The following is a 26,942-nucleotide window of genomic DNA, read 5'->3' as shown; positions in this document are numbered from 1 at the left end:
AGAAAAACTACAAAAATGCTACTAGGGGCCATAGTGGACATAAACACTCTTTTCCCTCCCTCCCCTCTCTCTTTCCTCTCTTTCCCTTCCTCTCTCTCCTTCTCTGTCTCCCTTCCCCTCCCTTCTTCTTTATCCTCCTCTCTCCCTCCCTCTCTCTTTCTCTCCTCTCCCTTTCTCCCCTACCTCTCTTTCTCCCCCTTTCTCCCTCTCTCCCCCTCCCTTTCTCACTGACTCTCCTCCATCTCTCTTCTCTCTCCCTCTTTCCCTCTCCCCTCCTTTTCTCCTCTTTCCCCCCTCAACCCCTCCCATTTTCTCTTCTCTCCCTCTACCCCTCCCTTTCTCCCTCTCTCTCCCCCTTTCCTCCTCTCCCCTTCTTCTTTCTCTCTCTCTCTCTCTCTCTCTCCCTCCCCCCCTCCTTCTCCCCTCCCCTCTGGGTAAATGTGTGTATGTAGCCAGGGATTGGATCTAGGACCTCATATATGCTAGGCAGATATTTTACTGCTGAGTTACACCCACCACCAACTTGGTTATAAACCTTTTAAAAAATTGAGATAGAATTTGTATACCATAAAATTCACATTCTTAAAATAAGTGGTTTTTTAGTGTATTCACCAAATGTAATCACCATTACTCTAGAATATTTTTACCACTCTTGAAAACCACATTAGTCATTTTCAACTTTGCTTTTGCTTTCTACACCTGACAATCAATAATCTGCTTTTTTAGGAATTCACCTGTTCTGGATATTTAATTTAAACGGGGTCATCTAGCATTTGGCCTTTATGTCATATTTGATTCATTTAGCAGAATACTTTAAATGTCTAATTATTTATAGAGCTTTATTCATGTTGCATCTATGTGTTGGTCATAACTTTTGTGTGTGTCCCAGTGCTGGGTTCAAACCCAAGAGCTCTTATGCTAAATAGACACTTGACCACTGAGTTGTATTCCTAACCCTGGTCACAAACTTCTATAGTATGTTCAAGAGTTTGTAAAAAATGTTTAAAATACTTAAACCATTTAACTTGCACCTGAAGCTTATTTAACTGTAGTGTGGAATGGTATTTTTCTGTTTTTCAGAATTTTTTTATAACTGGAGTTAAATTTTATTTGTAGTAATACTAAAGGATAGTGGGTTTTAATTTTTAGATTAAAAATTATATTTGTATTTAGTATGTTGTAGTAAATAAATAGAAGCTGTTGGGCAATATAACGTTTATTATTAGTCCTAAGTGGTATTATCTAACCCACTACCACAAATAATAAGACACAGACACCTGTTAGATTTTATAATTGCCTGTTTCCCTTGGGCCAGGTAGCTATTCCTACCTGCACTCTCTGAATCACTTCACCACCCATCTCCCAGCCCCCATCCAATGCCATCCTCCTTAACCATCCCATTTTCCATCCATAATCTTATAAACACTTGCTTTTATTTTTTATTTTATATGGGCCTTTTTACACCATTATTGGAGTCCTTCTTCACCAGGCTAATCCATCACAGCATCCTGTTCCTTTGACTCTTCCCATCTGGCTGTTTCCAAAGATCCTCTCTTCAACTCCAAAAGCCCAGGAACCTTAACAATGCCTACCCCATTCTACCCTGCCCTGCCCTGCCCAGGTATAGGCTGTTTAATCATCCAATCAGATGTGTCTTAGGCAGGTTTACAAAACAAAAATAGGTGTAACCAGATCTTAAGAGCCAGTAACACGCATCAGACCAACCCCAACATTAGTATATAGGAAGTTTCTTTTTTTTTTCTTTCTCACTTTTATTTATGACAAATATTCTCGATCTCTTCTGATCAAAAGTCTTTGAGACCATTCTATCAGCTTTAGCTAACTGGAGAATAGCATCATCTGGCCCACCCTCCTGGGAATGGCCCCACAGATAGCATAGGTTTTATACTGGCCTGTGACCTTGTCAACCACAGCCACATTCAATTGGATGGATGTGTGGTCCTTGGCACCAACGTATAGGTCCATTCACCTATCCAGTGGGAGTGCAGAAAGCAGTATATAGAGTTCTTAAAATACTATTTTTCCCTTATGTAAAAAAATATTTACATTTTATGGCTCTATTAGGTACATAATATGAGCTATAATATGATAATTGAAAATATTGCATAATATGTAATGATTAAGTTAGTGGTTGGTGTCAGCCCTGGCTGTTCCAGGACTTGCTGTGTAGTCCCAGCTGGCTTCAAACTCACAGAGCTCTTCCTTCAGTGATAGAATTAAAGGTGTGCACCACCATGTCCAACAACTTTGGGAGGTGACAGGGTCTCTCTGTATCTCTGTCTCCTCTGGAACTTGGTTTGTAGATCAGGCTGGCTTTGAACTGTATATGAATTTTGTATTAATACATTAAAAATGTATGAACTTTTAAAAGAACAGATTAAAAATCTACATAAAAAATTAAAAACTAACTTATTTTGCAAAGTAAAAATTCTCACGTGATCAAGGATCTACTAAGAATGGAACATGATTTGGCCTTCATGAATAGGAATAAAGAAAGATAATATTTTTGTAGTAGTTTGAATAAGAATGGCCCCTAAGTCTCATATATTTGAATACTTAGTAACCAGGGAGTGGAACTGTTTGAAAGGATTACAAGAATTAGGGGGTGTGGCCTTGTTGGAGGAAGTGAATTACTGAGAATGGGCTTTGAGGTTTTAAAAGCCCATGCCAGTCCAGTCTCTCTGTCTCTGCCGGTGGTTCAAGAGGTAGCCCTCAATTGCTGCTCCAGGGCCGTGCTCTCCTCCAAGATGATAATGGACTAAGCCTCTGACGCTGTAAGCAAGCCCCCAATTAAATGCTTTCTTGTATAAAAATTGTCTTGGTCATGGTGTCTCTTCATAGCAATAGAACAGTGACTAAGACTCTTTGAGATATCTTAAAACTCCGAAGTACATGAAATGTGAGGAACACTGATGCTCGTATATTCAGGTATTCTCTACTGTATTTCCCTTTGCTTTGTGTTAGAAAAGAAACTGGATAGCGGGAGGAGGTAGGCATAATCCTGCCTTTAAGGGCAACAGTAGCTAAGACAGGAAAAAAGGCAACATATATATATGAGTTACTTCAAATGCAAAATTTATAGATGTTGAAGAAAAACATGGATTATATTAAGTAAAAATATAACTAATGGCCAGTTGAAAATTAAGAAGCTCATGTGTATCAGCTTTTGAATAACTTGTGTCATACAAAGTAATAACTTGAGTTCCGTAAGAGGTGGAGATAACATGTTTCATAATTCAGAAAGGATCAGATTATAGTTAGATAGAAACTCTTGGGGCAAGTGAACAAATAGTTCACCAAAAGGATTTGTCAGTGTCAGAAGCAAATAGTTATACTTGAATGCAAGAGAAAAATGAGATGGTAAGCCAAAAAAGAATACGTTAGGATAATGAGGAGACAGTCCCGATAAGTGTAACTGCAAAGGATGGCAGCTAGATTGGTCAAGTTAAGAGTGACTGTGTTATGAAGTACCTTGAATATTAGGCGGAGAATTTAGTGACGGTCAGCATTAGCTGAGCCTCCTTCATATAAGGAGATAATTTCAGCAATATTGGACATGTGTATGTACACATTTTTTGAAGAGGGTATATAACTTACTAGATTCTCGAAGGGTCTGTGACACCCAGCATTTAAATAACCACTACATTTTAAGTTTTTTGGTTTTTCAAGACAGGGTTTCTTTGTGTAGCCTTGGCTGTCCTGGACTCGCTTTGTAGACCAGGCTGGCTTAATACAGTGCATGGCTGTAATCCTAGTACTCTGGGAGGCAGAGGCAGGTGGATTTCTGAGATTGAGGCCAGCCTGTCTTAACAAACAAACAAACAAAATCTGTTGATTCCCCCATTTTTGTTTGTTTATTATATTTATTGATTTGTATATATTGAGCTATTCTATTACTGAAAAGAAACAGACTTGATCGTAATCTCTTAGTATATTTTTAAGTTTAGTCTGCAAATATTTGTGTGTGTGTGTGTGTGTGTGTGTGTGTGTGTGTTTAAATCAAGGAAATTGGTCTGTAGTTTGTTGTTCTTACTGTTTTCTTCTCTGTGCTGGATTAGTAGAATGAATTTGTTCCTTTCCTTTTTGTTTTGTGGAACAAAACTAAGGAACATTAGTGTTCTTTAAAGATATGGTAGAATTCAACAGTGAGTCTTTTCTGGTCGTATGATTTTTCCTTGTTGAGATTTTTGTTGTTGTTGTAATACTGCTTGCTGTTAATCTTTGAGTTTTTTTTTTTTTTTAATATCTTATTGGGTCAATTCTGGTAAGTCAGACATATCTAGAAATTTATTCTAGAATTTTCAATTTATTAGAACACAAGATTTCAATATATTCCCAATGATCCTTTGTATATCAGTGCTATTCTTTGTAAAAGGTACTTTTTTGGTTTCTCCTTTTATTAACCTGGGGTCCTCTCTCTGCTGGTTGGCTTAAATAAGGTTTTGTTAATCTTGCTTAACTTTTCAAAGAGTCAACTTTTTGTTTTTATTGGTCCTTTTTATTCTTGCTTTATTCTCTGTTTTATTTATTTCTTCCTTTTTTTTGTAATGTTGGGTTTTGTTTTCAGAATATGTGATACATTGTTAGGTTGAGATTTTTTTTATGTCCACCCATAGCTATACATTTCCCCCTTAAAACTGCTTTTGCTGTATCTCATCCAGGTGTTTTTGTTATTGTTGGGTTGTAGGAAAATTTTAAATTTCTTCAAACATTTACTGTTCGTTCTTTATGTGTTTGTATACTTTTTTGCAGTTTCACTTGGTATTGATTTCATTTTGATTTGGAAAGATAAAAGAAGGTATTTCAGTATTTTTATATTTGATAATACTTGTTTTATGTCCTAAAATGCAATCAGTTTTGGAGAATGTATCGTAGTTAGCCAAGAAAAGCATGTATCCTGCATTTCTTAGATGGGATATTCTGTAGATGTTATTAAATCTTTTGATCTATGGTATAGTTTAACTCAAAAGTTTCTTTGTTGATTTTTTTTGTTTTTGGCTTGATAATCTGTCATGAGAGAGGAGTATTAAAGTCATGTCTTGTAATAATGTAGACAAGTAGTGCTTGTTTGATGAAATTGAATGCAAAAATTGATATATTTATAGTAATAGCTTGTCAAGTTGCTGTCTAATAATACTCAGTGATTTTTCTAGCTTCTGATTTTGGCTAAAGTCTGCTTTTTAATATACATATATAACCTACTCATGCGTCCTCTTCGGTTCTCTTGAGATGCCTGCAACTGTGAGGTGATTTTTTTTTTTACACTCATCTGGCTCTTGTTTTTTAAACCAAACATGCAGTCTGTGTGTTTCATTTGGAAGATAAAACCTTGCCATTAGGGTTTTTAAAAGGCATATACAAAATTTCCCCTTATTCACCATAGAGGGTTGATGGTATATTGAGTTTGATTCTTTACTAATTCTCATTTATTTGTTCTGCTAATGAGGATTTTTTTCTTCTTTGAGCTTTTGTGATTTTGTCTGTCTTTTCTTTGTGTAGTATTCTTGGAAATATGCACTGCTGTTTTGGTAGTTAATTGTTTTGGTAGTCATTAATTGTTTGGGTTATGTTTATTGTGGCATTCTTTATTCCTACTTAAATTTTCAAAGATACTTTTGCTAGATACAGAAATCTTGGTTGGCAGTTACTCTCAGGGTGTGAAATATATTAGTACATGTTCCCCTATCCTTTAGGGTTTCTGTTGAGCATTTTGTTATTTTGATACGTTCTTAGTAGCAAAAACCGGAACTTCTGCCTTGAAGTTTTCAGTATTATTTATTTGTTTTGTACTCTGGGCATTGTAAATATGATGTGGGGAGGATTCCTGGTCACTTCTCTTAGGGATTCTAAATGCATCCTGTATTTGAATGTCTGTGTGTTTCCTTAGACTTAGGGAATTTTCTACTATAATTTCTGTTCCTCTCTTCCCTTCCTTTCTTTGGGGATAAGATCTTGCTATGTAGCCTGTTTGGCATAGAACTCGATTCTTAATTATATCCTGGAGGTCTTAAAATAGCACACAGCTGTTAATCCCAGCCCTCTGGGAGGCAGGCGCAGGCGGATCTCTGAGATTGAGGCCAGCCAGGTCTACAAAGCAAGTCCAGGACAGCCAATTCTACACAAAGAAACCCTGTCTTGAAAAAACCAAACCAAAAGCAAAAACCTTATGATAATGATACAACCCCTTGCCTGTTGCTGTCTGAATGTATTCTCAGCCATGTCTTTCTGTTTTATTTGACATATTGAGCTTTTTATTACTAGGAACCCTCACCCCCAAATTGTGTATGTCTCTGCTGAATTATCCAGGTTGCTGAATTTCTTGTCCAAGTTTTAAATTGACTTCTTACATTATTCATTGGTTTATTTGAATCTTCTTTGAGATCACTGACTATTTTAAAAAATAGATTAAAAAAATTTTTACCAACATTCTACCCATTTCCACACTTTTGAATTTGGTTCTTGAAGATGTATCCGGTTTTGGGGGAATTGTGTTGCCTTTCTTTTTCATGCTGTTTCTCTGCTGTGGTTGTGCAGGTATTGGGATGTGTGTCTCTTCGGGTTTGCTTGTGGTCTTCGTAGGGAGCAGCCTTTTCTTGAGGACTCAAATGCCAGTGCTGTTCAGAGGAGAAAGCCAGTGGTGATAGCAGCAATAACCAAAGCAAGCCAAATAGGGAAATACAATAAAAATCACTGAAGAGCCAGGCATGGTGGCACACACCTGTAATCCTAGCACTCAGGGAGACAGAGGCAGGTGTGTCTCTGTGAGTTCAAGGCCAGTCTGGTCTACAAAATTGAGTCCAGCACAGCCAAGTCTACACAGAGAAACCCTGTCTCGAAAAACAAAACAAAAAACAAACAAACAAAAATTAGTTAAAGACTGCTATATCACTGTTAATCATAGAAAAAGAAAGGGCAATGTAGAATAAACTATGAAATTAAAACTGTGAAGGTTAAGTTAATAAAACAATGAACGACAAGGGCAGGTAAAGAGATAAAAGGATAAAGGAAAAAAGAAAAGAGCAAGAGATAAAATTTGATTACAAAGTGAGAAAAAGTAGGTTAAAAATACTGGTTGGCTACCCAGAGGCTATTTAAGCTGTGGGCTGGCTTTCCCCAGGGTCCGAGGATTGTTCAAGGTTCCTGAATAAACTGCATTGAAAAAAAAAATACTGGATTAAAGGAAGAAGAGGTGGGCTGGAGAGATAGATAGCACAGCAGTGGTAGGACAGCCTGTTATGCCCAAGGCTCTGGGTTTAATCTCCAGGACTGTTAAAACAACAGCAAAAGATAATAAAACAGAAAAGGTTTTGTTTTAAAAATTTAAAAGTACTAAAAGTAAATATAAAGAAAAAAGGTAAGAAAAGGAATTAGAGCAGGATTCTTTCTAGCTTCTATAATTGCAGTCAGCCAGGTCTGAGGAGACACAGTTAGTGGTCATTCTTCACTATTTTCACCATGCTGTTTGGTGTTGTATGCCAGTTCTCTACATCAGCCCAGTGGTTCCTTACTAGTGACGGGAACTCAATTAGTTTAGATGTTTCACCAGTCGTGTACCTGGCTGGCTCTAGTGAGTTTTGAGACTAGTGGGTGGCTCCCAAGTTGATGTGCCTATGGGTGATAGACAGCCAAACTGAGCGATGTCTCCAGGTACATATGGGAATGAGGAAAACAGTAATGAGGTCCACTTTGGAGAGAACTGAGTTATCAGTCACAGGGTGTATTGGTAACAACAACTACTACTATTACTGCTTGCCTGCCTTCCTTCCTTCCTTCCTTCCTTCCTTCCTTCCTTCCTTCCTTCCTTCCTTCCTTCCTCCCTCCCTCCCTCCCTCCCTCCCTCCCTCTCTCCCTCCCTTCCTCCCTTTCTCCTTTCTTCCTCCCTCCCTCCCTCTCTTTCTTCCTCTTCTTCTTCCTCCTCCTTCTCCTCTTCTTCTGTCCAGGTTCTTTATTCCTTTGTACATTAGGCCATGAACTTGTATGGAATGGGCTCCAGCAGCTCAGGCTCCTTCCTGTTGGTCCTCACAAAGTGTGCTTCTCTGGGAAGCGTAGGCTGGCACTTGAACTGAGTCCAGGCGCCCTTCTCTTCTAAGGAAGCCGTTCCTGCTCTTAAGGAAGCCGTTCCTGCTCTTAAGGGCTTGATGTGCTCAATGTACACGTTGACTTTATTTATTTATTTATTTTTAATTTTAATTTTTTTGCGAGGATCTTGCCCTTAACCTGCTTGGTCACAGTGATGCCCACGGCATGCTGGGTGGCGTTGTAGACATGTCCAGTTTTGCCGTGGTAACCCTTACGGGGCATTCCTCTTGGAATAGTGCCCGTTCCCTTGATATCTGTAACATCCCCCTTTTTGTAGATTCACATGTATGTGGCCCAGGGACAACTCCGTGTTTCCTAGAAGCCTGGAGAACAGAGAGAGCGCCCCCTTTTCTCTTGTGTTTGTCGTCTTGGCAAGTTACTCCAAGATGGCTGCTGTGGCAGAATGTGTTGGTAACTTTTTAAACATGGATATCACTTGTTTCATCTTAGATGCTGTAACTATTTGCGTGAAATAAAAACTTTGAAAGAAAAAGAATCTTAGTTTCAGCCAAGGTTATGCTACTGATACAGCCTTTCCGTCTTTAAAACGTTTAAATATTTTTTAATGGCAAGCCCCAAATTTGTGTTTATGGATTTGAGTTTTTATCTAATCTCAAACCTCTCCACCATTTTTCTGCTTAATGCCTTTAGTTAGTTATATTTCACTCCAAATGTAACACAGTTTATTCCTTTGACTGACTGACTTTATTTTGCATCAGATTCTATAACCAGATTGTAAAGCATACAAACATGTGTTTGGAGAATTGTTTGCAGGAAATGGGGCCAAGTGTTTGGAGGCAAGAGAATTGCTGCAAATTCAAGGACAATCTGAGCTACAGTGAGTACCAGTCCTACCCTGACTACATGGTAAGACCTGGTCTCAACACCGCCTTCCTCCCAAGCACAATGTTAAAATATATGGTTGGAGCATAGGGCACATGGAGCGGGAAGAAGTGGCCGTGTGGAGAGAGGGGCCAGGTCATGAAGAGTCTGAGTTCCAGGGTTAGAAACTTAATGCTGAAATATCAGTGAAGCAGACAGTACAGGATTTGTTTTTTTAATGAGTTCTGGAGGATTGATAAAATATAGGAATTGGTAGGAAGTTAAATCCATTTGAAGTGAGGTTTGATGTTAGCCAGTAAGATGAATTTGATTTGGAAATACTGAAGTTCTATGAACTTTTAAACATTGAAATGGCCTTGAGAAACCTGGTAAATATGAGACTGATTTCATAGGAGACTGTTTTAAGGTAGTAATCAAAGTAAATGAATTTATTTAGAGAATGAGAACGGGTCTTGATCAAAGAGACTGTAATAGAGAATATAGAATGGGTGGAGGAAAGGGAATTCTGAGAAGCTACAAGAGGTAGGAAGAAGCTACCAGAGACTGCTTATTACACACAGGTTAAAGGGTAAAGACTTTGTCAAGTGACACCTATATTCTGTTGGGCTCTGTTTAATTTAGGCTTAAATAGCTGTTATCAAAGAAATACGTTTTAAAGTCTGGAGATTAGAAAAGTTCTATCTAACATGATCTTGGTTGAAACCAGAGTAGTTTTCCTTCCAAGGCTTTCAATTTATGCAAATAGTTATAGTGCCTAAGATGAGAATTATTATTGAGTATCCGTCACAGTCCAGTACTTTGTCTTAAACTTTCTCTGGAAATGGTCCTCCTGCCCCAAGCTCTTTACTATCCCAAGCTCTCAAGCCACCGTTTCTTTGTGTTTATATCAAAATTACGTGGCAAGCTTAAGTTCAAATTCTTGGGATGTGTGTTGGGAGAATTAGACTCACAAACCAAATATCACCATGGGTATTGCTCTAGGACCTGAATAATAACACTTCCTGTTGCAAAGGCTGTTTTGTTCTTAGCTAGTGAGTCACAATTAACTGATACTTACTACCTCTCTGTGTGCATTTGGTGGTGGCAGTGTTTTTGGTGGTGGTGGTGTGTTTGAGATACAGCCATAGAAAATTTAGCCAGAGTGTTGAGTGTTACTTATTTCTTCCCTTGAATAATCCTCTTATTCCCCACTTGTTGCCAGAACAGCTTTAGATTGGGTTCAGATCCTGAACCTGTCAGCTTGAGGAGTTTTCCAGCTTCCTTTAGTCTCCCAGGTAATCATTTATTAACTTGGAGTTTTGGGTTTAAGTAAGTGTGAAATAAAAGTAAACTTTGTGTTAACCCTAGTTTTGAGGGAAGGGGGAGGTATCTGTTATAATGTCCATAACTATTGTAAGTCCTTAGAATATTTTCTAAGGATCAAGATTTGCTAACTGAACTGGGTGGCTCTCAGTGGTAATCCCAGAATTTGGGGAGGCAGCTCCAAGGCTACACAGAGAAACCCTGTCTCAAAAACAAAACAAAAATAAAGATTTGCCATCTGGTCGCCCTTGGTTTGTGCTATTTGTGTTTAAAGACTGTATAGTAGGCAACAGTAGGCAATAGTCTTCAACAGCTGGCTTCCAGTTTTTGTATATTGTTTTCTCTGTAATGCTTTTAATGGAAATGGGTATAATAAATACCCTGGTTGTTGGATTAAAAAAAAAAAACAACTAATCTGTTGGTTCTTGATACTTGGGGTAGATCTATAAAACAAGGTATTTACTTCCTATTAAGGGATGAAAGGAAACTAGATATGGTTATTTTAGCTATGAGTTGGAAACATTAAAGAAGGTGACTCATTGCACCCAAGGGTGAAGTTGGATTTCTTGAAATTTACTTTAGTAGAATTTTGTTTGGTGGTAATAATTTTATAGTTTGCCATTGTTTTGCTCTCCCTCCCTTGTTGGGCTTGAACCCAGGATCGTGGGCATTATAATAACCTTAGCTTTCTTTTTTTTGTTTGTTTGTTTAAATTTTGGCTCAAGGGAATTAATATTTATTTCCCAGAACATATTCTTAATGTTATATTAACTGAAATTTAGATAATTTATCTCTTACTTTTGTTTTTAATCTTCCTCCTCTCCATGTTAGTGTCTGTCTGTTAGCCAAGTATTCCAGTCTTGTCCAGGCTGGACAAAAACCAGGTATAAACAATGCTCATTCTAGTGTTCAGATTGGTTTTGTTTGAAACAGGATCTTTATTATGTAGGCTGACCTTAAATTGAAGATTCTCCTGCCTCAGCTGCTCTAAGTGCAAAGATTATAGGCATTTGCTCCCATGCTTAGCCAGAATTCAGTTTATTGTTTAGATATGCTGTGTACTTTAGTAAAACTTTAAAAATACTGCTTACTGCACTGATTAGTGAAAACACTTTTCATTGTCGTATCTGAGAATCTGTAATTGTGAAAATGTCTTTTTTATAAACTTCATATTGATTCTTTTGAATTTCACATTATGTACCCCAGTCCCACTCATTTTCCTTTCCTTCATACCTGCCCTCCACCCTTACAACCACTCCCACCAAAAGAAAATTTAAAAAAAATTTAAAAAAGCAGGGTAGGCATGGTGACTCACACCTGTAATCCCAGCACTTGGGGAGGCAGAGGCAGGTGGATCTCTGTGAGTTTGAGGCCAGCCTGCTCTACAGAGTGAGTCCAGGACAGCCAAAGCTACACAAAGAAACCCTGTCTCAATAAACAAAACAAACAATCAGAGTCTCGTTGTGGAAGTTGAAGTGTGTCCCATAGTATACCCTTTTATCTACTCATTTTTACTTGAAAATGTTCATTGCAGTAAGTCGTTGGTCTGTTTTCAGCCCTGGCTTCTGCTACACTATCAATACTAGATCCTCACAGGGACTCCTCTTGCATATCCTGTCATTGCCGTGTGTCATGGAGATCCTGTAGCTTTGAGTCTGCAGGACCTGTCCCTTCACATGTTCCAGGAGTGCATAGATGAGGTAGATGTTGGGGTGGACCAACTCAAAGCCCTGAATCTCAGCCTTGGTAGTAGCTGAGTTGGTCAGCCCGCCAACTCTCCCACACCCACATCACCAGGGCAGGCTTCCAGCACTGCTTTGGCTAGCCTGCTCTCCTGTCCTTGGGGCCAGCCACCTGTACCCACGCCACCAGGGTCAGTTCTTCTGTATTGCTCAGGCAAAGTTCAGGGCTTACTTACTCTCCTGAGTGCTAGAGCCAGCGAGGGGGTGGGACCAGCTCTGTATTGCTCTTGAATAGCAACAGGTTCCAGGCAGCAGCTTCTACTAGCGACATCCCCATGACCTTTAGTTGTATTATGAGTCATGGATGGTTTTGTTTTCTTTTGATCAAGCATTCTTTTTATTATCCCTGGAGTCAGAAAAACCGTATCTTCAGGCGTTTTTCTTCCTGGACCATGTTGATTGTAAAATACAGGAATTTGTTTAGTATTTCTTTGTAGTTACATGTTAGAAAACCTTTTGCTCAATTTAGTATTTCCCAGTTGTAGTCTAGTTTTCTGTTGTCTTGTCTAAAAGAAACTGATTAGCTGATCACTCATTCAAGGTGGGTTAAGGGAGCTGGTGATTGATTAAACCAGTGATTTTTTAAAACAATTTATTGAGGGATAATCTATGCCATGAAATTCACCTGTTTTAAAATACGTTTTAATTGTGTTTAGCAAATTTAGTAGTATACTTACAAGTGTATAATCCAATGTTAGATATTTCTATCATGCCAAAAGCATATCATGTACCAATTTTTCAGTCATCCCTAGTCCCACCTCCCATCTTAGGCAACTACCAAGTAGTAGTCTATTGATTTATATTTTCTGTTAACTTAAACAAAAATTGTAGTAAATAATTTGTATTTGCTGGCAGGAGTGGGTTTGGCTTCTTGTTATTTTGCATTTTTTTTTTTTTCTTTTCAAGACAGGGTTTTTCTCTGTAGCCTTAGCTGTCCTGGATCTCACTCTGTAGACCAGGTTGGCCTTGGACTCACAGAGATCCACCTGCCTGAGTGCTGGTATTAAAGGTGTGTACCACCACTGCCCTGTTTTCATAAAATTTTTAAGTTTAAACATTTCTCCATTGCTGAAAAGTATTCTTTTGTGTGGATATATCCAATATGGTCCAATTGATGGAAATTTGAATGGTTTCTCAGCTGTGGAAATTATGAGTAGTAATGCTTTGAATACTTACCTATCAGTCTTTGTAAAGATGTGTTTTAATTTCTCCTGGAAATAGTCCTAGGGACAACATTGTTAGATTGTGTGGTAAGCTTTTGTTTATGATTTAAGACTAGATAGATATATAAATCCTGTTGTGCATACTTGGATTTGGTTTGCTGATACTTTGTCTTTATTTTTATTATGTCTTTAACTTTCATATGAAGGTATTGCTTTCTTCGGAATGAATTTGAGTAGTATTCTATCCTGTTGAATTGTCTTTACGAAGAATTAATTTTTGTCATTTAAATATTTGGTACAGTGAAACAATGTAGCCAGAGTTTTTTGTTGGAGAATTTTAGGAGCTAATTTTTTATCAGATAGTGTGGACTTTCTTATTTTATTTTTTATTTCAGATGGTATGGATTTTTAATTTAATTTTTTGTTTCAGGTAGTCATATTTTCTGTTTTCTCTTGAGTCAGTTTCAGTAATTTGTCTATGAGTTTTTTCATTTTTATTCAAGTTTATATTTGTTGATAACAATTCATGTTTCTCTTTTGGGTAATTTGTGGTTTCTTTCTTTTCTTTCTGGTCAGTGAAGTTATAAAGGTTTACTAATCTTGTTCATCTTTCCATTTTGATTCTTGCTAATACTGTTCCTTTTGCTTGCTTTAGGTTTAGCTTGCTTTTGTTTTTCTAAATCTTAGATGTTTGCTTGAGTTTTTTTCATTTTTAGTGATATTTACAGCTATAAATTGCCTTCCGTAAACATTGTTAATTGTATCCTAAACTTGTGCTTTATCTTATTTTTGTTCAACTTAAAATACGTTATGAGTTCCTTTGTGATGTCATCCTTGACCCAAGGGTTTTGTTTTGTTTTTGATTTTCAAGGATTGTTTTTGATTTCTAATTTACTTATATTATTATTGGAGAAGTTCTTTGTATCACCGTCATGGTTCAGACAATGGTCCACGGGACTTAACAAGAATTGGTTTGCATTTTGCTCTTGTTGGGTGTAGGCTTAGATTTTTCACAAAACCTACTTTATTTAGGGTTCTTAAATACCTTTACCTCCCTTCCACCACCACCCCCCTACCTTAGATAGGAGATTAATAGGGAAAAGGGCTGTAGACCTCTTTTTTCTGTTTGCTGCTGATTAGGGAGTCTTTAGGGGGTTACCAGACTCCATTGTGGATACCAACAGTCCAGTCCAAAGGCCAACACCAAGCAGCAACACGATTGAGAAGCTCTGAGAAATCAGCAAAAGCAGCAAGACTCAGTTGGATTGCCTTGAGAAATTCTCTGGAATGTTTCTCTCTGGGAAGTCCAGTGTATAAGTGCCAAAAGAGGATGCCACACTGTGTGTGGGCCTCTATGTATCTTCTCTTCTCAGAGTCCACCCATGGATGGTCTCAGCTGGCCAAAGTCGTGCCCCTCGCAAGAGAGAGCTCACAGCAAAAGATCACGTATTCTCTCACAAGCCAGCCTCTAGCAAAACTTCACGTGCCCAGCTTGCAATAAAACCTCACAGTGACAAAACTGAGTCTTCAAAGAAACCAGAAACTTCCACTTCAGTTGGGTTCTTTTGGGTGTCCTGTGGGTCAGGTTAGTTGGTAGTGAAGTTCAAATCTTCATTATCTTTTCTAATTTCCTGCTTATACTTTTATTATTGAGGATGAAATTGACATCTGCCTGTAACCATTAAATTGGCAATTTCATCTATCATTCTATCTTAAAAGAAAGTGGTACCTATTTGGGGACTTTTTAATTAAGTGCAATAATTTGTATTTGTCATACCTTTCTGCTTAATTGATAGTCTTAATATTATAAAATATCTTTGTCTCTTTTAAAAGCTTTAAATTATATTTTTTCAGTGACTGTTTCTTAGCATTGTTTTTATGATGTATTTTTTTCTATTCTATCAGCCTTTCTGTTTCTTTGAATCTGAAGTGTCGCTTCTAGATGGAATATAATCAATGATTTGGTATTGCTTTTTTGGGTGGTGCTTTTTGAGGCAGGGCCTAACTAAGAGTTCACCTTGGTCTGGAACCTAGTGGGCTTCCTGTTTCTGCCTTCTTGGTACTGTTATTCCTGAGTGTGCTAAATGCTCAGCTTGCGTATTTCTTTCTACAGTAGGTAAAATGTCTTTTAAGAAAAAGTTGTGTTTGCATCTATGATGTGTCCTTCAGTATGGATATGCTTGTGATACGGTTTACCGGTGGAGGTCAGAGGACAGTTTTGGGATCTGTTCTTTCTGTCTGCTGTGAGATCTGGAGATGGCACTCAGGCGGTAAGGTTTGCCACACGTGCTTTCACTGCTGTGCCATCAGACTGGTCCTGATGCGATTAAACACTTTTTATAGAATGTTTAGTCCGTTTATTTTTTTAAAAAAATTGTCTTACTTTTAAATTTGTGTCTGTGTCTGTGTGTGTTTTGAGTGCTGGTGTGTCCAAGGAGTCCAGCAGAGGGTGCGACAGCCCCTGGAGCTGGCATTATGGGTGGTTATGAGCTACCAGGTGTAAGTCCTGGAAACCAAACTCGGTTGCTCTGCAAGAAAAGTGTGACATTAACCAACGAGCTATCTCTCCAGCCCTAATTCTTTTATCTTTAATATATGTGCGTGATTTTTCTTCCTAGTTTGTCATTTTTTAAATTTCTTTGATTTTCAAAAAAATAAATCTATTTCTCCACCTTATGCTCCACATATTAAATGCATGTCTTATTTATTGCAGTGTACTTCATATGAATGCTAATAATGCCTCAGTATAGCCAACTCCATCTCTCCATGGTGCTGGTATTGATATCTATGTTATGTTCATTAGTTTAGTAGCTTCGTGGCAGTGTTTGTTTGTTTGTTTGTTTTTAGCTGTTTCTACAGCATGCACCAGTTTAAAGACTAAAGCAAGATTAATAGTATTTTATTAACCTATACTCTTTATCATTTATATATTCTCTTTGTTCTTAGAAATTTAAGTTAACCACCTACTGTCATTCTTTTTCATTAATACAGATTATCTAATTCCTCTTTTTTTGTTACGTATATACATCTTTATACATGAAAAGCCCAGCAGTATAGTTATATTTGCTTCATTCAATAAACTCTTAAATTAGATAGAAAATAAAAATAGGACATATATTTACACTTTACCTTGTTTTTGGCAGTTTTATATTTTTTTCATATGAATTCCAGCTACTATCTGAGTCCATCCTAAAGAATTTTCCTTAGTATTTGACTGTTACTTTTTATCCGTGAGCCTATAGGGAACTTTTGAATGAAAAAAAAAAAAGTTCAAATCACCACATTTCACTCCTAGGCCCCCAGAGGTCCATGGCTATCTCAGAATGCATTTAGTTCAACTTCCAAACTTCCCATAGTCTTCAACAGTCTCAACATTTCAACAAGTCAACAGTTTCTTGAGACTCAAAGCACATTATCCCTTCAGATTTGAGACTTGAGAAAGAGCTTTGCAGACTGGATGGATAATCAGAATGCTTATTCAGCTATGGCCTGTTTAGACAAGCTGTAAAAAGATAATCTTCCTTTTTTCTCTGTGATTTCCTTACTATTTTGGCCAATTTTATCCAGGTAATTACTTGTAGGCATAAATATTTAACAGATTTGAGGGCTGTGGGGAATGGTTCAAGAGGTACAGTAATTGTTTTGCAAACATGAGATTCTAAATTCTATCTCTAGAACACATGTAAAGGTACCAGGCATGGCAGAGACAGGGGGATCTTTCGAGTTTGCTGGCCAGCGAGTTTACCCTTACCAGTGGATTCTGAGCCAGTAAGAGCCTCTGTCGCAAAGGAAATAGCGTTCTTGAGGTGACAACTGAGGTCTTCTGGCCTCTGCACACATACACGTGCATGCGCAGCAGCACTGCAGAAACACGTGTGCAGAGCAGTGAGGTATAGAGGAGGGACGGGGGAAGCCCGCCACGTGCAGCAGCACGGGGAACCACGGTTTGAGAATGAACAAGCCTTAGGTTTGTATACATGGAATGGGGGTTGTATATTTTGAAAGATAAATACATCCTTTGATGTCTGATCTGTCTCTGAAAGAAAGGCGGAACATACATTAGCAGTATCTTTCAGTAGTTTTGTCGTTAAAAGGGACGTATTACTAAGTATATGATGTATGTTATTGTCACCAGTTTTTATCCATAGAAATGTTTAAGAGGCTTTGCTTTGCTTCTGAGGAAAAACTAATGAGAATATTTATTAATTCTTACTTTGTACTACCAGTTCCTTACATATAAAGTGAAAGGGAGAAATGTCTCTTAACAGTCCCTGTCTGTGTTTTCTGTTTACGTCACCACTCACTTTAAATGACTTCTGTAGAAGCCATTATACCTGGACTCACCTAATGGCCTATAGTTTTGTGATTGCAGGAGTTCTTTTTATCCTTATTTATCAAATCAGTAAACTTTCTTGTTTTTGAGTTTAAACGCGCACACACACACACACCACACACAGGGGTGCGGGCGGGAAGAACTATCTGATTTTTAAATTTAAAATTTATTTTAAAATTCAGTATTGCTGGGTTTGAGAAACGTTTCTCTAACACAATCTGGTAACACAGTCCATATCTTGAATATGTGGAGTTATATATATGTATATATACGTATAAGTATATATATATGGGTGTGTACATTCATGGATACATACAGATAAACTAGTTTTCGGCACTGAGCAAAATTGTATGTCTCGTGTACATATGCATATAGGTGATTAATATGCTTTTATATACTGAGGAGTTTGATTGTGACCTTGTTTGGGAGATGCCCACAACCATTCAGTAATTTGTTTGGACTTAGTGGTCTCAGCAAAACAGTTAAATTAATAATGTGTTTTATTATATTAGAGGAATACAGGTTTAACCCACCAGTAGATAAAGGTGCACAGGCCTGGGTCCAGGAAACTTCCAGGCACGAGGTACAAGTTGTTCTCTTCTGTAGAGTTACGTAGTCAGTGAATTCTTATTTCTCCCAACAGTGAGTTAAGACAAAATAGAGTGATTTACTAACTAGTAATACCCACCTGTGCTTTGGGGTGCAGTGGTTATTTTTGTTTTTGTTCTGTTTTTTGTTTGTTTTGGTTTTTTTGTTTGTTTTTATTTTTGGGTTAGCAGTCACAGATAGGGTCAACCACCTATGTGGCTGATCTTAATCTTCATCCTCTTCAGAGGTAAATCAGATGCTGTGTAGCCTAAAGTTCTGAACATAAATCTTATGTTCAGATAAAGACCTCTAGGTTTTTGGTTTTTTGTTTGTTTGTTTTTGCTTTTTTTGTTTTGTTTTTAGCAAGACGATCATTCCAAGAGTTTATCCTCAAGATTAGTAAGGGCCAAGCCTTTCTTTGACTGAAGGTAATTTTTTCACTATATACTGGGAGACTCATTGTTTGCGTTTTTGTTTTTCTCCTTTGGAAACAAACAGCTACCCAAGGGCCAGAGAGAGGGCTCAGCGGTTTCTTACATTTGGAACTCTTGAGAAGACCTGGGTTTTGCACCCACACAGGGTGGCTTACAACTGGGTAGAATCGAGTTCTGGACCGTCTGACACCCTCTTCTGGCCTTTGTTCTGGGCAGCCAAACACATGCATGTCTATATACATACAAAGGAATACACATATGCACATAAATAAAAATAACATATTTTAAAGTAATAGCTACCTGAGTAACTCTCAGAGGCTGGTTGAAGATCTATTAATGGATTTAAGATTGCTTTGTGCCTACCCATCTGTTGCCTAATAGAGTTGTTTGTCCATTGAAAGCATTTTATATAGACTCCTAGTTCATTTTACCCTGGGGTAAGATTTTTCACATAATAATTAAATGTTCTGTGCTTCTTCTTGTACCTTGTTGAAATTTGTACTAGTGGTACAAAAGTTGTGATGCTTACTATATATCTTGTTAGGTATCAAGATGGTGTGTCTTAGTTACTGCTCTATCGCTGTGAAGAGAGACAGTGACCAAAGTAATTCTTATAAAAGAAAGCATTTAATCGAGAGCTTGCTTACAGTTTTAGAAGATGAGTCCATGATCATCATGGTAGGAAGCGGACATGGCACTAGAGCAGGAGCTGAGAAGTTTACATTGTAATCCATGGGCAGGAGGCAGAGAGAGACATCTGGGTCTGACATGGGCCTTTGAAATCTCAACCCTGCTTCCCCCTACCCCCCCCATGACACACACAGCTCTGCCAGCAAGGCCACAGTTCCTAATTCTTCCTAAACAATTTCACTGCCCATTGACTAAGCATTCAAATATATGAGCCTCCAGAGGCCATTCTCTTCACAGGAGTAACGCCCTGTGGCTTGCTTACCTAAACTAGACTTTTTTTTTTAATGCATTTTAACTTGAATAACTGACAAATCATATTTATTCAAACTCAGACATTCCATTGAAAAGGAAAAAAAAAGTAAATTTATCACCTCAAGAAATATACTATTAATATTTTTTATAATAAAAAAATTAGAACTTTAAAACAAACAATAATTGGAGAGCTCAGTACTGTCCACCTATGCCTAACTTTACAGTATTTATATACTTTTTGGTTATTGATATTAGCAGTTAAATTAGTTTTTGTTTTTCTTTGAAGAAGGTGGTATTATATATGATGAAAAGTATCAATACTTGGAAGATTTGTATAATTCAATAAACTAGCATTTTCTAGATTATTGATTCTTGGCATTATTAAATCACACGCAGGTAATAGATTCATTCAAAGTATATTATAGTATATATTGTATGAATTGTATGTTTATATTCTTTTTCACACTAGGGATCAAACTCAGGGTTTAGTGTATATTCTACCCAAGTGCTCCACCACTGATTTCCCGACCCCAGTCAGTGGATGTTAATGAAGCATGAGAAGTTTATTGATAAGGTTCCATTGCAGCCAGAGATATCACTGTATCTATCTATCTATCTATATATATATATATATATATATATATATATATATAGTCAGGTTCTGCTGTATTCCACAGAAAATCCACAATTTCCTGAAGGTCTTTAAATGCTATTTTCTGTGTATTTATGGAATTGGATTTTTTTTTTTTATAAATATACACTTGAGTCACAGTGACTTATTGCCATAGTTTGGATACAGAAACAGCAATGAGACTCCTGCTTTTTTTTTTGTTAAGCTAATCAGACATTAAAGAGTTTGTGAAAAGTTAATGCAGTCCTAGTTACCTCATTTTTTAATAAAAAGCTTTCAGTTATTGATTTTTTCAGTTTTAATTTTGAATACAGTAGTTATCAAAGGAAATAACCCCCACAAGCAGAAACTCAGTTTCTTAGGAATTTAAAAATGTGAAGGGGTTAGGAGATAAAGGGTTTTAGAGCAGGTGGTCCACTAAGATAGGTCCCTTAGGAAGTTTTGAACAAACTTTTCTTTTTTGTTGGGTTGGGCTGCCACAGGCTAGGTTTAAGTTCATTGGGCTTTGATGAACTCCCATCCCTGCTCGTGTGTGCAACCTGAATATAGTTTTCTTTTTAAAGAATTTATTTTTATTTTGTATGCGTTGATGTTTTGCTTGTGTGTTGTCTGTGAGAGGATGATGGATCCCTGGACTTGGAGTTATAGACAATTATAGACAGTGAGCTGCCTTATGAGTGCTGGGAATTGAACCCTGATCTTTTAGAGAGCAGCCCATGTTCTTAACCAGTAAGTCTAGACCTTTGAATATAGTTTTAATAAATTAAATATAGAGCAGTTATGCTCAATAAATTGTCTTCATGTGGCTAAAAAATTTATAAATCAGATGATTGGAAAATTAAATCAGAATAAAAAATATTAGGAGTTGGTGAATGAATTATTTTTCAGGTTATAATAAACAGGTAATTATGGAGAAAGCATTGTTATAAAAGTTGCAAAGAAGCAAGATAAAGTTTGACACCTTAAAGGTAAGAAATTACATTTTAAGTTTCGGCACATTGCATTTTTATTCTAACCTTCAACAAAGATAGTAGGCTGTTTTGAAAAACCCAGAAAAAAAACTCTGTAGTTTTTTTTTTTAATTGATTCTTTGTGAGTTTCACATAGCGCACTCCAGTCCTGCTCATCTCATATCTGCCCTTTGCCCTTGCAGCCTCCCCACAAAATAAAACACACACATACACCACTACCACCACCACCACCAAAGCACAGGAAGCATCTTTCCTTGGGAGCTGTAGTGTGTGTGTCCCATAGTATTTCTTCCTGTGTCCACTTGCAGATATTTATTGCAGTAAGTCATTGGCCTCGTTCGAGATCTCTGACTTCTGTGACACCATCACTATTGGGTCTTCGTCGGGAGTCCTCCCAGTTACCCTGTTGACTTGTGTCGTGGAAATCCTGTAGCTTTGCATCAGCAGGACTGGCCTTTTCATGTGTCCCAACCTTTTGCAGTGGTGGGCCAACTCAGAGTCCTAGATCTGGAGCAGGAGGGAGCTCGGCTGGTCAGTACACAGTTCTCTGACCTGCAGCACCAGGGCAAGCTCACCAGCGCTGCTGTGACTAGGCTGCCCAGTGCTGCCGTCTGCAGGAGGCAGGGCCAGCTGTCCTGTTCTCACGCCCTCAGGCCCTGCTTACCTGCACCCATGCCTCTAGAGCCAGTTCCGCTGTGCTGCCAAGTCAAGGTTGGGGGTGGCGGGCACTATCCCGAGTGCTGCAGTATGTGGGGCTGGGCAGCTCCAGTGTGCTGCCCAGGTAAAGTTCAGCGCTCACTTTCCTGAGTACTACAGCAGAGTTAGCTCTCCTGCCTTTGGGTCCAGCTCTCCTGACTACCACAGGGGAGGAGGGGGAGGACCACCCCTGCACTCACACCCCTAATAGCGTACATTGGTGGGGCAGCTCTCCCTTGCCCCTCCACTGTGCTGCCCAGGAGAGGGCCAGGGCCCAATCTCCCAAGTGCTGTAGCAGGGGAGGGCCAGGGCCAGCCCTCCTGCTCTCATGACCCTGAGGCTAGCTCTCCTGTTGGACTGTCACAGGTAATGAGAGGCGAAGTGAGGAAAGTGACCGCTGCACTCAGGTCTGCCCTCACCTGTGGGGATGAGGAGCCCTGAGACCTGGGGGAGCTGGCCTGGAGCAAGAGGTTGAGGTGTGTCCAGACCCTGAAAAACCTCATCTTGAGGCTGCAGGAGTAGGAATCCTCCCTCTCTGCCTTGGGCCTACATGTCCTGTTGCACATAGCTTTATGACCTCCACCTGTGCCACCTTTGAGGTGGTCATGTCACCTGGCGGCCAGGTTACAAGTTAAATTGCCTCCCTCCTTATAAGGTCATTTCCAGTAAGCACCTGGAATTCCTCTTCATGGAAATAAGGCATTCCCAGCACGTTGGCCCCGGCCAGTGATGGACACTCGCTCTACCACTCCCCACAGGTTTAAATAGCCTTTGTCCCCCCTCCCCCAATTAAACTGGCTGCTCAATGAAGCCAGCCTACCAAGAGTGCTGCTTGAGGTCTCATCACCCCCAGCCATTCCTGCTTGTTTTCCCTCTCAGGCCACCAGCCTATTCACAGGTGATCATGCCCATGTGGGAGCAGAATGGGAACAACATTCACCCTAGGGGCTGGCTCACCCCCCACCCCCCAGGCTCACCTCTGCAGTATTGCTTAGGCGAGGTGCAGGGCCTGCTCTCCCAAGTATGGCAGCCGGTGAGGGGCAAGGCCAGCTCTCCCAGGCTCATAAACCTGTGAGCAGCTTTCCTGACTGCTGGAGGTAATGGCCTGGGAGTCGGGGCATACATCACCTCTGCACTTGTGCCCACCCCCCCGGCAGATGAGTGGTGGAGCCAGCGTTCTCACACTTATGCCCTTGGAGCTGACTCGTCTGCACTTCCGATGCCATGAAGTGCTGCTGCTAGTGAAAGAAGGGTCCAGCTTTCTAGAGCTCCACATCTAGTGAGGGGCAGGACCAGTTCTGTACAGCCCCAGGACATCCATGTGGTCCCTGCTTATTATCGTTAGTGGTAATATAAGCCATGGACATCAAAACCAGTCCCTGCCACTTCAGTAGCCATGGACTCAGACATGGCCCTCAGCAGTAGCGCAGGGTGAGACCTCACCATGGCCCCAGGTAGCTGGCCTGGCCACTCACAACAGGTTACTTCTCTCCATCCTCGAACCTCCAGTTCCTTCTCTCTTCATAGTGCTAAAGCTGCTCTATTTCTTTTTCTGTTCCGTCTGACCATGCATACTCATTGTGGTGGCTCCTACTGCAAGCTGGCTATGTTGCTGGTGGGCCCCTGGTGACCTCCTCCTTCTAAGGTGTATGGCATGGCAGCAGGTGGATATTTATGGTCCACCTGTGCCATTCACTGGAGGGCAGGTCTGTGTCTTCCTCTTCCCGAGCTGCACTGCCTGGACTTGTTTGAATTTTATGAGTCCTAGGCATAAAACAGCTTGGCCACCAAGCTAAGCATCAAGCTAGGATGAACTAGGACTGCCGTCTGCTCTGCCCTGACTGCAAGGTGCCTCTTTGCTCAGTGTCAAGAGGTTCTCTCTCTCGATAGGTTTTAATAAATGAGTTATTGTTTTTTTTTTTTTTTTCCTGAGACAGGATTTCTCTGTATAGCCTTAGTCTTCCTCGAACTTACTGTGTAGACCAGGCTAGCCTTGGAACTCAAAGATTCACCTGCCCCTCTGTCTTAAAGGTGTGCACAACCATGCCTAGTTTCTTATATATTTTCTATCTTCATATAATTAATTTGGATTGTCTTGATTTAGAATCCTGCTGATTCTCCTTTGAAAAGGATAAGTGTGGTCTGGTTTTAAGTAAGACTTTGAGAAATATATGTAAAGCCATTGAGAAGAAACACCCAATAAAGCTATGAAGATTTCTCTATTAGGGTTCCTAATTAGAGGAACAGAACTGATAGAATGAATATATAAATATTAAAAGAGGATTTATTAAAGTGACTTATAGGATGTAGTCTGGCTACTCCTCATTGGAAAGTCCAAGAATCTGCTAGTTTCATTCTTCAGTCCATAAGGCTGAGTGTCTCAGCTAGACTAAGGTCTGGGTTGGAGTCCCAAGGAAATAGATTCTAATACCAGTGAAGGAATTCTTCAGCTGCAGCAGTAGAGTAAAGGCAAGCAAGCAAAGAGCGGAAAAACTTCTTCATGTCCTTTTAAGTGGATTGCCACCAGAAGGTGTGGCCCAGATTTAGGGTGAATCTTCCTACCTCAAATGATCCAGTCAAGAAGAGCCCAGTTAATCTCGTTTACTATGTTGAGCATCATATGGCTCCGACTTGTTCATCCTTTTCTCTTAGGAAATACATCATAAGCTTATTTTTCTTGATGTTATTTCTGTGTTTGCTGCATGGCAGATTGCTGGCCATGAATTGCTTTAGTTCTATCTGGTCTTGTCTGTCGATGCTTTCTACTATTTGTTTGTTTGTTTGTTTTTTGGTCGATTAGTACTTCCAAATGCAATATTTCTGTGGCCCCCTTTCAGAGTCTTTGCTTATTTTCTGAAAAATGTCCTTCATGTCTTTCTCCTCCAAATTACTGACTGATTTATCTGCTTTGCTAACTTTCTTGTATAGGTCCTGAAGTGATTTCTTCCTTTTCATTCATCTGCTTGAATCCTGTAAGCTGTCATTGATCCCCTTTGAAAGTAGAAATTTGAAGTCTTTTTTTTTTCTGGCATTTCAAAGATCTTATTACCCATTTTGTAGTGGGTTGTTTTATTTTTGTTTGTGTTTTGTACTTCTCTTGGGATGGTTATATAACTTCATTTTTTTTTCCTTTTCTCTTATGTGAATCTTCTTGGTAAGTTGCTTTACTTATATTTGTGGTGACTGCTATTATTTAATGGGAAAGCTGACTACAGTAGCAGAACAAGAACTTGACAGCGTCCCCAGCGTGACTGCAACAGAAGACAGTAGTGCACTTCACTTGTGTGATATATATTTCAGAGGTAACAGTACTAGGATACTGATGGGAGGAAGATGTAGTTTAAGTAGTGAAGTGAGAGAAAATGGGATGGGAAAAGAAGTAATGTATGAACAAGAAGAAAAGTATATGGGTTAGAGGTATGATAAAATATTTTACACTATGGGCAGAGAAACAAAAAGGATGTTTAGACAGAGGAGAATGGCTCGGAGGGTAAAAGCACTCACTGTGCAAAACTGAGAACCTGAGTTCAAATCTATAAGCCTTCATGTAAAAGTCAGACACTGTTATGCCTTTAACCTTAGCACTGGGGAGAGGAGACAGGCAGGTCCTTAGACTTGCTGGCCCAGCGACCTAGATGACATTTGAGCTTCAGGTTCAGTGAGAGACCCTGTTTCAAAGGTAAATCATGATAGATAGAGAACCTGACATCTTTCTCAGGTTTCTGCATGTGTACATGGATGTTCTGCCACACAAACAGAAACAGATGCTATACAAACAAACATCACACACACGGAAAAAAAATTAGGAAGGGCATTCATAAAAGCCTATTTGAGTAAGATGCAAGTTAAAACCCTAACTCAACAATTAAAGTACAGAAATATAAATTAATTTTTTTAAATAAAACAACAAAATCCTAGTATTCCTTCCTAGATGTGTTTTTTTTCTCTCCTTTGTCTTTTTTAGAATTATCTATGAAATGTTCAAAATAAGTCAGTATCTCATGATGCGAGGAGTTTCCCTGTGGGAAGACCATTTCTAGAATTTATAAGGTCACTCTGCCACCAATTCAAGTTTGTCCCTGTGTCTTTAGAATTGTGCATCCCAAGTGCCTGCCTGTATTACTTTTGTCACCGGAAAATCTTTTCTAGCTCTTTCCATAAGAAAATTATACCAGATTCCCCCGGGTACTTCCCTTATTCCTTTATAATTCATTCATCCAGGTAGTGAGGAAGGTTTTGACAGCTTTTCCAGCATGGCTGCTATGGAGAATCTCTCAGCTCCTCTCAGCTCCTACAGCACCCTGGTGCCTGTCTTCAGAACCTGCTCTGTTTCAGAAGTATTCCCTCACACTGTATGCAGGCTCTGGTTACATCCCCACAGGTTGGAAAGTCTTCCCCAGTTCAGTGTTTTCACATTGCCACTGAGAGTTTTGGGGAAATGCCTCCTTTTAATGATACCTCTGTCTCTGGCTTGGCTATTGTTTTGTAGCCAAGCCCCACTTTGACTTAATCCTTTTTCCTTCAGCTTGTTTTCTTATTGGAATAGATTGTTTTCCTGGGTCGCAGAGAGATAACTGATAATCTGCCATTTTACCTGGCAATCCTAGCATACTCTAGCATTACTCCTTCTATTGTGCCTTACCATCTTATTTAATGCCTTTTGTGTTTCTTTTGAACTTTTGTTGTAGTTTGTTTTGTTTTTTAGTTCTGTGAAGAATGTTGCTGGAATCTTGATGCTGATCACATTGAATCTTTAGATTCCTTTCAATAATGTAGCCATTTTTCACAGTATTGATTCAGTATGTATCTTAGTACCTGAGCATGGGAGATGCTCTTAACATCTAAGTGCCTTTGGTTTCTTTAGTGTTTTAAAGTTGTCACCGTAGAAGTTTTCTATCTGTTTGCTTATGTTTATTCTGACGTCTTTTATTTATTTTTATTTTGAAGCTATCACGACTGAGATTTGTTTCCTCATTTCTTTCTCAGAGAGTTTATTATTCATATGCAAGAAAACCATGGAATTTTTACATTGGTTCTGTACTCAACTACTTTTGCTGCAAATGTATTTAGAGCTAAAGGTTCTGATAGTCCTTAGGATCTTTTAAATAAAGTGTCATATCTGCAAGTAGAGATTTGACTGCTTGCTTGCTTTTTCAAGACAGGGTTTCTCTGTAGACCTGGCTGTCCGGAAACTCGG

At 39.0% G+C, this 26,942-nt stretch overlaps 1 protein-coding gene across 6 annotated transcripts in view; it reads left to right on the top strand.

Annotated features, from left to right (window-relative positions):
- Nucleotides 1–26,942, top strand: part of Ankrd28 (ankyrin repeat domain 28) — a 147,624-nt gene that overhangs the window by 3,601 nt on the left and 117,081 nt on the right. The gene's annotated exons all lie outside the window — the stretch shown is intronic.

The sequence above is a fragment of the Meriones unguiculatus genome, chromosome 9 (assembly GCF_030254825.1).
Source record: "Meriones unguiculatus strain TT.TT164.6M chromosome 9, Bangor_MerUng_6.1, whole genome shotgun sequence".
Classification (NCBI taxonomy): domain Eukaryota; kingdom Metazoa; phylum Chordata; class Mammalia; order Rodentia; family Muridae; genus Meriones; species Meriones unguiculatus.
The sequence above is the reverse complement of the archived record's forward strand: the minus strand, read 5'-3'. Positions and strand labels throughout refer to the sequence as shown.